At 43.1% G+C, this 11,800-nt stretch overlaps 1 non-coding gene across 1 annotated transcript; it reads left to right on the plus strand.

Moving 5' to 3' along the window:
- Nucleotides 1–5,457: 5,457 nt before the first annotated feature.
- On the plus strand, nt 5,458–5,594 carry LOC111753460 (small nucleolar RNA SNORA2/SNORA34 family). Its single transcript, XR_002788251.1, has one exon. It is a non-coding gene; the product is annotated as a small nucleolar RNA SNORA2/SNORA34 family (small nucleolar RNA).
- The last annotated feature ends 6,206 nt before the right edge of the window (nt 5,595–11,800 follow it).

The following is an 11,800-nucleotide window of genomic DNA, read 5'->3' on the forward strand; positions in this document are numbered from 1 at the left end:
AACTGAAGAATCACCAAAAAAAGATAAGAAAAGAGATCATCAAAAATTAAAATTACAGCAAATTTAGCATAAGATGTAATACATGTTTTGAAGAGGCTGGGGATTTAGCTCAGCGGCATAAGCGCCTGCCTTGCAAGCGAATGGTCATGAGTTAGATCCCCAGTACTGAAAAAAAAAAATACATGTTTTGAAGAGCTAAACAGACAGGATTGGCTTTATAGGAAAGAAAGCAAAAATATATAACTAAAAATGGGGTTGTAGGCCAGGTATCATGGCACATGCCTATAATCCTAGCACTTGAGAAGCTGAAGAAGGAGGATTGCCAGAAGTTCAAGATCAGCCTGGACTACATAGCGGGTTCAAGGATAACCTAAACTACATAACAAGACTGTCTCTAAATAAATAAATTAAAAATGGTTTTTTTGATTCAATGTTGCAGCACTGACTTGGGTTTGGGGAATCGCCTCTCCCAGGTTAACCGGTGTGGCCCTTGGCTTGTGTGACTTCCTTCTGGTTTGCGGACAGCCTCCCATAAGCGGTGACTGGGCGGAGTGCCCTTCGTCCACTGCAGTCTTCTCCAGCAGAGTCCTGTCCCTGCCTAAATGTGAATGAGAGCCCATAAATTAGGAGTGTTACAATTTAGAGAAGTATTTAAATAGCATTACTTGGGGCTGGCCAGCTGTTACCAAATGGAGAGTCTTAGAGGAGTTATCTCTAGGTTCTTGGTATTCGGAAAAAGAGCTGAACAGGATCCTGAAAAGGAGTAAGAATAACAAGATTTATTAAAATTCAAATAGGCAACAAAATAAAAAGCAGCCACAGCACACCCCTCAGCGTGGGAGCAGGCCAAGGAGAAGAGTTCACAGCCCAGTGGGCAGCTGCTGGGTCTCTCTCGAAGTCCTGGGATAGAGGAGGATCCACACTGGGGCTGACAGGAGTCACTGCCCATGGTGGGGAGGGGAGTTTTTGAACATTAAATTTTTTTTTTTTTTTTTTTTTGTCTTTTTCGTTTTTATCGGTACCGGGGACCGAACTCACGACTGCCTGCTTGCAAGGCAGGTGCTTATGCCGCTGAGCTAAATCCCCAGCCCCTGAACATTAAATTTTTAAAAAATAGTTATTAGTGTATGGAAGGCTCGAATCTGACCTGACTCTCCCAACCACCAACAGAAGCATTGTTCTCAGCAGGGAACTCGGCCCAGCACCACTGCTGTCATGGGCAAGCCCAGGATGTCATAAAGGAGAACAGAGAAGACAAGGAATCTTGCAGGTCTCGGGACACCTGGAGACACCCAAATATTTTGGTGCTTCACACGGGGTGCTTCAAGGGCTTTGACCACTGAGGTGCAAGAGAAGCAGAGAACTCTGGTGACAGATGTTTATTAAAATTTTCCCACCTCATGTCCCCTGTCTCCTCTCTTCCCTTATAAAAGTAGCACATTTCTCTTTGTTCCCTACAGATAACCTGATCACTCTCTGCCTGCCTGTATCCAGGCACAATAAATTGCACGCTATGTTGCCTTTACACACACCTGGTAGTCTCACTGGTCTCTGGGTATTAATGTCTGTCATACATGGAGACTACATTCAGCTGGGGAGACTGATACATATCTGCTTGCATATTGACTATTTACACTCCCCCTGTGGCCCCCAACTCATCCTCCTTTCCCAAATCCCCTTCCCATCTCTATAGTGTGCTTCTCTATTTCTTACTGTGCCTTTATCATTTTACTCTTTTAATTATTTATTGTTTGGGTCTTTCATATTAGAGAAAGTGTACAATATTTAACCTTCTGTGACTGACTTATTTCACTTAGTATTAGGGTCTCACAATTCACACATTTTCCTACACATTATTCAAACATATTCCTTATGGCAGAGTAGTATTCCCTTGTGTGTAAATACCACTTTCTTTCATCTGTTGATGGGTATATAAGTCATTTCCCTGACTTAGCTATTATGAATTATGCTGCTACGAACATGCATATGTGTGTATTACTATTATCTGAAGACTTTAGTTCTTTTGGAACACATCCACTAAAGGTATAGCTGGATCAAATGCAATTTCTATTTTCATTTTGTGAGAAATCTCCAAACTGAGTTCCACAGCAGTTGTACTAACATATACCCATCAATAATGTAGAAAGATTTCTTTTCCCTCACAACCATTCTTATTAAAGTAAGATGAAATCTAAGTGTTCTTTTGATTTGTATTTCTCTAGTAGCCAAAGATGCTGAACATTTTTCATGTATTTATTGACCATTGTACCTCTTCAGTAAGTGTGTATTCACTTCAATTGCCCATTTTTTGATTGAATTTTTACTTTTAGGGATATAATTTTTTTAGTTCTGTGTATATTCCTTTAGTTCTGTGTAATGAATAGCTGGCAATAATTTTTCCCATTCTGTACATGATTTATCTCTTTACTCTGTTGGTTGTTTTCTTTGCTGGACAGAAGCTTTTTAATTTATTTGTGTTTTGTTTTGTTTTGTTTTTATTTTGTTTTTTAAGAGAGGTTCTCCCTATGCAGTTCAGGTTAGCCTTGAACTCACGATGTAGCCCAGGCTAGCCTCAAACTCATGGTGATCCTCTTGCCTCAGCCTTCAAAGTACTAGAATTATAGCCGTGTGTCACTTTACCTAACGCACAGCTTTTTAACATAGTATAATCTCTTTTGTTGATATTTAGTATTATTTCATGTGCAGTTGGGGATTTTGTTCAGGAAGTCCTTGCCTATGGCTTTGTCTCCAAGAAGCTTACCACCAATTGTAGTGCTGCATGACTATAATCCTAGAATTTGGGAGGCTGAGGCAGGAAGATCACTGTGAGTTTGAGCCAGGCCTAGGTTACACTGAATTCAAGTCAGCCTGAACTACATCGTGAAACCCTGTCTCGAAAAACAAAAACAAAATCAAAACTAAAGTTTTACCAACTTACTTTCTTCCAGCACAGTCTGTGTTTCTGTTTTTATACATAGGTTTTTGATTCAACATGATTAGATTTTAGTACAGGGTGAGCTGGGCATGGTGGCAAATTCCTACAATCCTAGCACTCAGAACACTGAGACAGGAGGTTTGCTGTGACTTCAAGGCCAGACCGGGCTAAGTAGTGAGTTCAAGGGCAGCCTGAACTGTATAGCAATACCCTGTGTCAAAATAACAAATAAAAACATTTTCATACAGGTGACAGATAGGGATCAAGATTTTTTTCTCCCACATATGGATAACCAGTTTTCCCAGCATCATTTATTCAAGAGGTTGTCTTTTCTTCACCATATCTTTCTGGCCTCTTTGTCAAGCATCAGATGGTTGAAGGTGTTGGGGTTGTTTCTGCATTTTCTACTTGATTCCTTTGGCCCACATGTTTATTTCTTTTTTTTTTTTTTTTTTTAAGGACTGGAGAGCGCCCACAGGTCTCGAACCACCGGACTAATGGACCTGGATGGTGGGAAGCCAGACTCGAAGGAACCGCTGGGCTAAAGCCAGCCCAACCCACATGTTGGTGCCGTGCTGTTTCTGCATCAAAGCTTGGCTGCCTTCCTTACTCTTGCTGCTCGTGGTGGCTTTGGCTGTTCTGGGTCTCTATTGGTTTCATAGAAATTTTGCAATTATTTTTTCTGTTCTGTGAAAAAAGCTGATGGTATTTTGATGGAAATTGCATTGCATAAATATACCATTTTTGTGTCTGCCTGGCAAGCACAAGGTCCTGAGTTCAATTCTCGGTACCAAAACAAAAAAAAAATGTCATTATAAATATCCTATTTTGGGTCATATGGCCATTTTGATGACATTAGTTCTTGGGGCTGGGGATTTAGCTCAGCGGCATAAGTGCCTGCCTTGCAAGCAGGCAGTCGTGAGTTCGATCCCTGGTACCGATAAAAAGGAAAAAGACAAAAAAAAAAAAAAACAGCAACGACATTAGTTCTTGCAGTGACCATGTGAGGTTTTTAGCGAAAGTGTTACAGTGCTCAAAGCACAGCATAAAAAACAGCCACAGTGTTTGCACTGAGGTTGGACACAGGCCATGGTCACACATTTTTGGTTTTGCAGATGCTGGGAGTCTTTAGGGGAACCAGATGCTATTTATATTCACTGGTTTCCTGATACTATGATAGTCACCTTACCCCACCTGGCTTCTTGTTTCTTTGTACCATGGCATACTGTGTATATGTCCTCAGTTTCTCCCAGAGACACACGATTCCTTACAATTCACTGTGGGTTGTTGCAAGCAGATGGCCTCAGTGTTTCTGAACGATTTCCTCCTGAGAGTGGACAGAGTCCCACCTGTGTGGAAATCTCAGAATAGGTCAACGGAGAAGTAGAGGCTGCAGGGTCAGATGGGAGCCATTGTTAACCCACAAGGGTCTGAAGGTGGTGTGGACTAATGCTTGGATCTAGAAGAGAAGATTTGTGGATGTTTGTTAAATAGATAAAGCCTGAAAGAACAAGCAAAAAAAAATTAATACAAGCACTGTATAAACAGCACTTTTTTTTTTTTTTTTTTTTGAGATAGGGTCTCACTATGCAGTTCGGGTTGAACATGCTATGTAGCCAAGATTGATCTTCTTGCCTCAGCTTCCCAAGTGCTAGGATTACAGGCGTGTGCCACACACCCTGCAAACAGAGCCTTCTTAATGACCATGTCCAACACTTGGGTGTCCTTCAAGAAGGGGATTTGTACCCTGAAGCATAAGAAGCTCCACTCTTTGCATGTCCTGTGGACTTACTGTGACTTGGGAGTCAGCAGGACAAGTTAAGGGGTTCCCACCTTCTCTGGGAGCTAGCTATGGGAGGATTTCATAGTTGCTGGGGTGGGGTGGTGCTGTAACTGACTTGAGAAGTATAAGGAGGAGATTGAGGGGGTCCTGCTTGGGCCCCTAAGGGGCACTTGGCAGTCTAAGGAGGCATCAGTAATACTAACCTGTGGTTTAAAGGAAAGGCTCTCTTTTGATAGATAGTCATAAAAGCCTAAGCATGAAGAACTTCAGGACAAAACAGGTTTAATCGCAGAACAGTGTTGTAATTTAGACTGCCATTTTCCCACCATTGTTTTGCATTCCCTAGCCAATAATGGGACCAAGACATATTGCAAGAGAAAATAAGCTGGTTTTTTTTTTCTCAATATAGCAGTGTCCAATTGTTTCTTTCTTTCTTTCTTTTTTTTTTTTTTTTTTGTGCAGGGGAAATAGGGATTCACTACATAGTTCAGACTAACTCTGAACTCACGAGGTAGCCCAGAGTGACCTCAAACTCCCACAGATCCTCCTGCCTCAGCCTCCAGAGTACTGGGATTACAGGCATGCACCACAATTCCTACTGTTTCCAATGATTAAGATTACATCATAGTAGTGAAGTTGAAGGGATTGGCAAGGCATTTCCCATGGTGCTTGGTGGAAACTACAGAGAGAGCTCTGGCTAGGGTCCTCCTGAGGGCATCCCTGCAAGAGGACAGAGACCCTGGCCCTGAATCAAGGCCGGCAGCTTCCTGACACTGTTGGTTTCAAGCAGGAGCCTAAAGAGATGTCTTTCTATGGTCTACTGGCCATTTCAGAACTTGGACAGTGAAATGATCAATTCATTAGAAAGAAACAGCTAGAAACACACACACACACACACACACACACACACACACACACACACACCGCCATGAGCGGCTGTGAGCATGGCAGGCTCCGGCAGACCAGGATGGGAGCCACCGGCATTTACTGGGACCCGAGCCATGCTGGGATCTGGAGCTCCGGGAAACCAAGCAAACCCCCACCCCACCCCCCATTCCCATGAGCAGCTGTGAGCCTGCTAGTGTGCAGGCTGAGAATCAAACATCACGTGTTCCCTTCTCCCCTCCCCATTAGCAAGTGGGAGCCAGTGATCTGGACATCCCTTGAGAGGTTGACCATAGGCAATATAGCAAATAGGGTAGATTTCCTTCTACCATCTCTTAGAAAGCAAATACTTTTATCCCTGTTTTGCTTTGTTCTAATTAATGGTGTTATTTTAGCCTGTTTTGTTTTGTTGAACTTCAATATACATGAAAGTATGGACAGCTATTTTGAAGAAACTACAATAGCCATTGATGACTTCCTTATTGTCTGGTTTTGAAGACCTAAAACACCTTCCTCATTCTGTTTGGATCAGTTTTATACTATGTTTTGTATGAATTCTCTGTATGCGAAGACATGGACAACTATTTGGAAGAAAACAAGAGACAATATGATAGATAGTGAAGATCTCAGGTCGTCTAACTTTGAAATTTATATCTCTTACATTGCTTTCTTATGTCCTATTTTGTTCTGTTTTGTTGTGTTTAATTTTACCCCCTTTAAAATTAAAAAAAAAAAAAGAGGTCAGAGATCCACTGGGCTTTGGGACATGTCCCCAGGATTTCAGGTTTCCTACCAGACACCTCTGATAAAGCACATGGCATCGGTATCTGCTCACCTCTCCATGGTCCATGATCACAGACAGTGCCCTTCAGTCCAGAGGGAAGAGCCCTAGCAGCCGCTTCCCTCCCACTTGGAAATTGGAGTTTCCCAGAAATATAAACCCTCAGCTCTTTCTTGGCTGGCTGAAGAGAGGGACAAACATCAAAGAAGAATACATGTACCCAGTGAAGTGTGCATGGCTGGGATTCACTTGCATGTTTGTTCACTTACATCATGGAAAGGAAGGCTCATCTTGGTTCTGGAGCCCTCAGAAAGCTATTCCAACTTGGGAGGCATCTTAGTTACTTTTCTCATTGCTGAGACAAGCTAATTGACATCCAAAGTTAAGGGAGGAAAGATTTATTTTGCTCCCAGTTCATAGAGGTTTCAGTCCATAGTTGGCTGGCTCCGAGGCAAGGAGACATGGCAGAGAGGCATCACAGAGGAAAGACCATTCATGGCAAAGCAGGACAGGCAGAGGACAGCACACAGCAAGCAAGCAATAAGATACAATTACTCTCTTTCTGTCCCTTCTATTTTTAAAAGGGTGCTGTTTTCATAAGACACACACCAGGGTGGGGCACCCTTAATTCTCCCAGAACTATTTAGAAATCACACACCCTTCATCCCAACATCACACACTCTAGATCCAGTCACCTCTGTAAAAGCCCCACCTATGACCACATGAGGCTTTGGGAGAGCATCTAGACACAGCCACAACAGAGAGACACCCTCTTAACTGCACAAGAAAGCTTATCATCCACCGCTACTTGGACTTACTGTGGATTGCTGACATGGCACTGCAGGAAGGTGTTCCCCTTTTATCAACGTATCTAGAAAGTGAGCAATTTGAACAATATGAGGTATAAAAAGTCCTGTGCACACCTGTAGTGGCCTTGCATTTGTTGGTGTGGACTGCTACAAAGTTTCCTAAGTGACCTTTCAGGCATTGTACCTTTCTTACCCAACCACAGTACACTTCTGGAACTGTACAAAGGCACCAGGTCCTTGCACCTTGTGAGGACTAAGGTCCCCTCCATACACCTTTAGGTGTCCCTGAATATCCTCCAGGTGTTTTTTAAAAATCTTTAAGTCACTCAAAGTTTAACATATTAGCTGCGTAATGAGATTGTTTTGCAGTAGATGGCCAGGATGACAAGCTGAGGTCCGAGGGCATCGGCTCACAACAAATGCAAACAGCCCTGGGAGGTTATTTGAGGGGTCTGCTGCTGTCTATCCCAGGTGCATGCAAACTCGTCCTGGGACTCAGAAGCTAAGAGGATAGTGAAGAAAGCATCCCAAGATCTAAAATAGACTCCTATAGTCTACATCTGTTGTTCAGTACAAAGAGTGATGTTAAGCACATTGGACAGGGGACACTATTTAACTCCCTGGAACCCACATCCTCCATGAGCTGTCCGGCTTTCTTACCAGTTCTGCTTGACTGTTGGAAGGATTGGGGACTGGGAAAACAATCACTTCACACCCTCTGGTAGTCTGTACTGTTTGGTGTGAATCACTTCAGACAGACCAGACAGATTGACTGGCTCCCAGTCTGCTCAGGCACACATCACTGCCTTTACATCCACACACGTGTGATTCTCTGACTGTGCCCCAGCAGTACATCCATCTCTAATATTAGCTTGGTTTTTATCATTGGTGCACATATCTCAAGATCTGGATTCTCCAATGATGAGTCTGTTAGATTACACCTACATTTTTGTTCGCTTGTTTGTTTTTGAGACAGGGTCTCAGTATATTGTTCAGGCTGGTCTTGACCTCACTATGTAGCCAGGATGGCCTTGAACTCAGACTGTCCTCCTACCTCAGGCTCCCAACTGCTGGGATTACAGGTGTATGCCACTATACCCAACAACTACTTCAATTTTTTTTTTCTTTTTTCTTTATTTTAAAAAATCTGTTATGGAGTTGGGTATGGTGGCGTACACCTGTAATCCTAGTACTTGGGAAGTTGAGGCAGGTGGACTGTTGCAAGTTCAAAACCAGCCTGGGCTGCAAAGTAAGCTCAAGGCCAGCCTGAGCTGCATAGTGAGATCCTGTCTCAAAAAAGACAAAAATAAATAAATCTATTTTAGTTTAAAGAGGAAAAAATAAAATTTCAAAACACAATAATTAGGGGTTAACTATGGTATATACACTGCATATTGTGTATATGTGTGTGTATACATATATATATATATATATATGTATATGTGCATATAGTGTTTCAACTTTTCACACTAGTGAGACAATATGATGTTTACAAATGTCCTGTATGATTTATTGCACTTATGAATGTGGTCTCAAGTTGCATCCTGTTTCAATTTTAAAATGCTCCTGATACATTTCCCCACTTTGGTCTCAGAGTTAACTCATAGATGTTTATATTCCAATTATGACTGGCTGAACAATAAACTTCCAAGTAACTTTGAATAGCAAACTTCTCTTAGCATGAACATAAAACAGAAAGGAACGCAAGTTAACCCTGCAACTGAAATTTCAGAAATATCCAGCCCCCTCCAAAAAAAGTACAAAGAAAAGCTATCCCAATGGACAAAAAGTGTTAAGCACATCAATTAGACAAATATTTAAATTCAAATAGGAACCCAAAAGTAAAATGTTCAGTCAGCTCCTCCTCCTAGATTGCCAGAAAGCTGGTTCCCTCCCTTCCTACCCCCTGCAGAGGAGCCAACCTCAACTGTGTTACCCACTAGGACCTGCGCAGGCTGCATGCTCCTGAGTGCCAATTCTCCCACCGGCAGCCTGCTGTGTAAGTTGGCCGCATGGGACCAGAAACCAGAGCTGTAGCCTTTGTCTAAAAGCACCAGTTTACTTGATGTCAAGAAGGATCAGAAAACAATTTGGCAGAGGGAGGAGGTAAAAGGAGAAGAGTTTGCATGACAGGAAAGAATGTGACACATTAGTAGCTGAGGATAGAGATCCAAAATAGGGAGAGGAGACTGAAAAAGATATTTGTACTCAGAAGGGAGACAAAGGACGGTAGGTGAGATTCTCAAAACTCAGAAGCAACCAGAGCAAGTCATTCGGTGTAGAAAAAGATTATGCAATACACACATTTTGTATTTTGTTGCACAGACATAAAAAACATAGACCTGGCAGATGTATGGGTACTGTCTTGAGCCCAGCAGAATCTGTAATGCTCCTTCCCGTGACCGACTTATCCTGTCCCAGGCATCTTGCAGTGCAGATGCACTATTGGCTGGTAACTGTCTGACCTATACCTGCAAGGATGCAACCAGACCATTAGGACAATGAGACAAAATATAGGGGCTTCTTAACTCCTGGCTGGCTTGTCAAGGCAAATGCTATCAGACTGGGGCAGGGGTGGGAAGTTTCAGGGGAGCTGTTTCCAGGTTTATGGTAACCACAATAAAGACTTGAGCAGGACACTTAAAAGGACTAACATGAGTAAGATTTGTTGAACAAAGGTACACCCTCAGGGTGGAAGTGGGCTGCTTGAGAGGAGCTCATGGGCTTTAAAATCCTGGGCTTCTAGGAGGATCCACAATAGGATGGACAGGAGTCATGGCTCAGCACGGTTCCTGCTCAGCCCCCCATCAAAAGGGGGAGTCTTTGACTATACAGGGCTTTGGTGATGTAGGTCAAAATCACACTGTAAATGAAGTCGAACACAGGCTGGGGCCATGTACTTTTGGTTTTAAGCATCCCTGAGGGCCAGGATGATCTTTATCTGTTGGCTTCCCAACGTTTTGCTATCATTGTCCTTATTCCGGTTTTTCTATTCTTTGTCCCAGTTTTCGGTTTTTGTGTTTTGCTCTGCCTCCTACTGAGATGGGAGATCAGGGTATGGCAAATCTGGCTGGAGAAGTAATCCTGACCTGTTAATTTCAAGATCCCAAAACAGTCATGCAGGACAGTCCTCAAAGCCCTGCACATGGGACTTCTCTGAGGACTTGAGCAGGTTTTCAAGAGGAGGTCCTAGACCTGAGATCAGTCTGAGAAGTGGAGTGTTAGCATGGCCCCTGCAGGACCTATATGTGGACATTCTTACAGTTTCCTTGAGATTTGAACAGCAGATAAGGACACAGGCACACAACAACTATGTGGTGACTTTCCTCATGGTGACTTCCCACCTGCCTTCTTCAGGGTGTCCTTTAATACTGCTTTCTTTTTGTTTTTATTGCCCCCCCCCTTGTATTTGGCCCAAGATTCTCTTCAGAGCCAGTTTCTCCCTCACCCTCCACTTTTGCCTTCTCAAATAAACTTGATCACTGTTTGCTTGCATTGTGCAATTTTGTCTTTTTGAGATAGGGTCTTGTTATGCGGTTCAGGTTGGCTGCGGGCTCACTTTGTAGCCCAGGCTGATCTCGAACTTGCAACAGTCTCCCTGCCTCAGTCTCCCAAGTGCTGGGATTACAGGAGTGCACCACCACACCTGGCTGTTCAATTTTTGTTGTTGTTGTCATTCTGATTCGTTCAAACCTTTTCGAGACCAGAAAAACATGGAATCTAACTCCAGTGGGAGTGTCAAGCAACCCTGAACCTGGTAACATTTAGCTGGAGAGCTACTTTTAGAAGCAGACTGCTCACTAACAGTGATGCAAAGGTCACTGTGCCAGCACCTCCGTAAGGTCTGGCATGTGACTGTGAGGTGGTGTTATCAGGTAGCTCTTCTAAAAGCAGCTCAGCAGTGTTTAATTGCTGGGTTCTGGGTTGCTCGCTTTTCCCTCTGGAGTTAGATTCCAGGTTCTTCTCACTCGGAACGAAGAATTGGACAAAATGAGCCAAAATAAATAAATAAAAAGTGATGACACAGTTTATTCTTGAAAGTAAAAGTAAAGAGTAGGGGGAAACCTGGCTTTGCAGAATAAACTTGGGCCAAATAGAGTAACCGCAAAGATAAGAGTACACTCTGCATCTGGGAAACAGCGTGAGCTAAAGTGGAAAGGGACAATATAGCATTGCAGCTCACAAGTGCCTTTTAAGCTTCCCAAATCTTAAGGAAACCCCAAGAATGGGAGTCCTGGTCCTGAGAGGGATCCCATGCCTAGGCTGATGTCAGGTTAAGGCCATGGGGTTGTCAGAGAAACTTATGTGCAGGGATTTGCAAACTGTTCTGCACTGTGTCTGGGACCTTGTAGTTACTTCATCTTCTCCATGCTCTACTGTCCCATCTTGTTGTGGGAAATTTCCCAAGCCAAGTCAAGCCAAACCAAACCAAACCGAATGGAAGACTTTGCACTGAGGAAATAAGAAGGCAGCATTTAATTTTTACTCCAGGGACTGCTGCAGGGATAATTCCTCCTAAGCAACAGTCCTGAATCAGGAAGGAGTTTAATCCATATAGAATTAGAAGTGGGAGGTACAAAGCAAGTGACCAAACATTACATGATTGG

The sequence above is a fragment of the Cavia porcellus genome, unplaced genomic scaffold, assembly GCF_034190915.1.
Source record: "Cavia porcellus strain 051 isolate PalLab524CR breed Dunkin Hartley unplaced genomic scaffold, mCavPor4.1 scaffold_5, whole genome shotgun sequence".
Classification (NCBI taxonomy): Eukaryota; Metazoa; Chordata; class Mammalia; order Rodentia; family Caviidae; genus Cavia; species Cavia porcellus.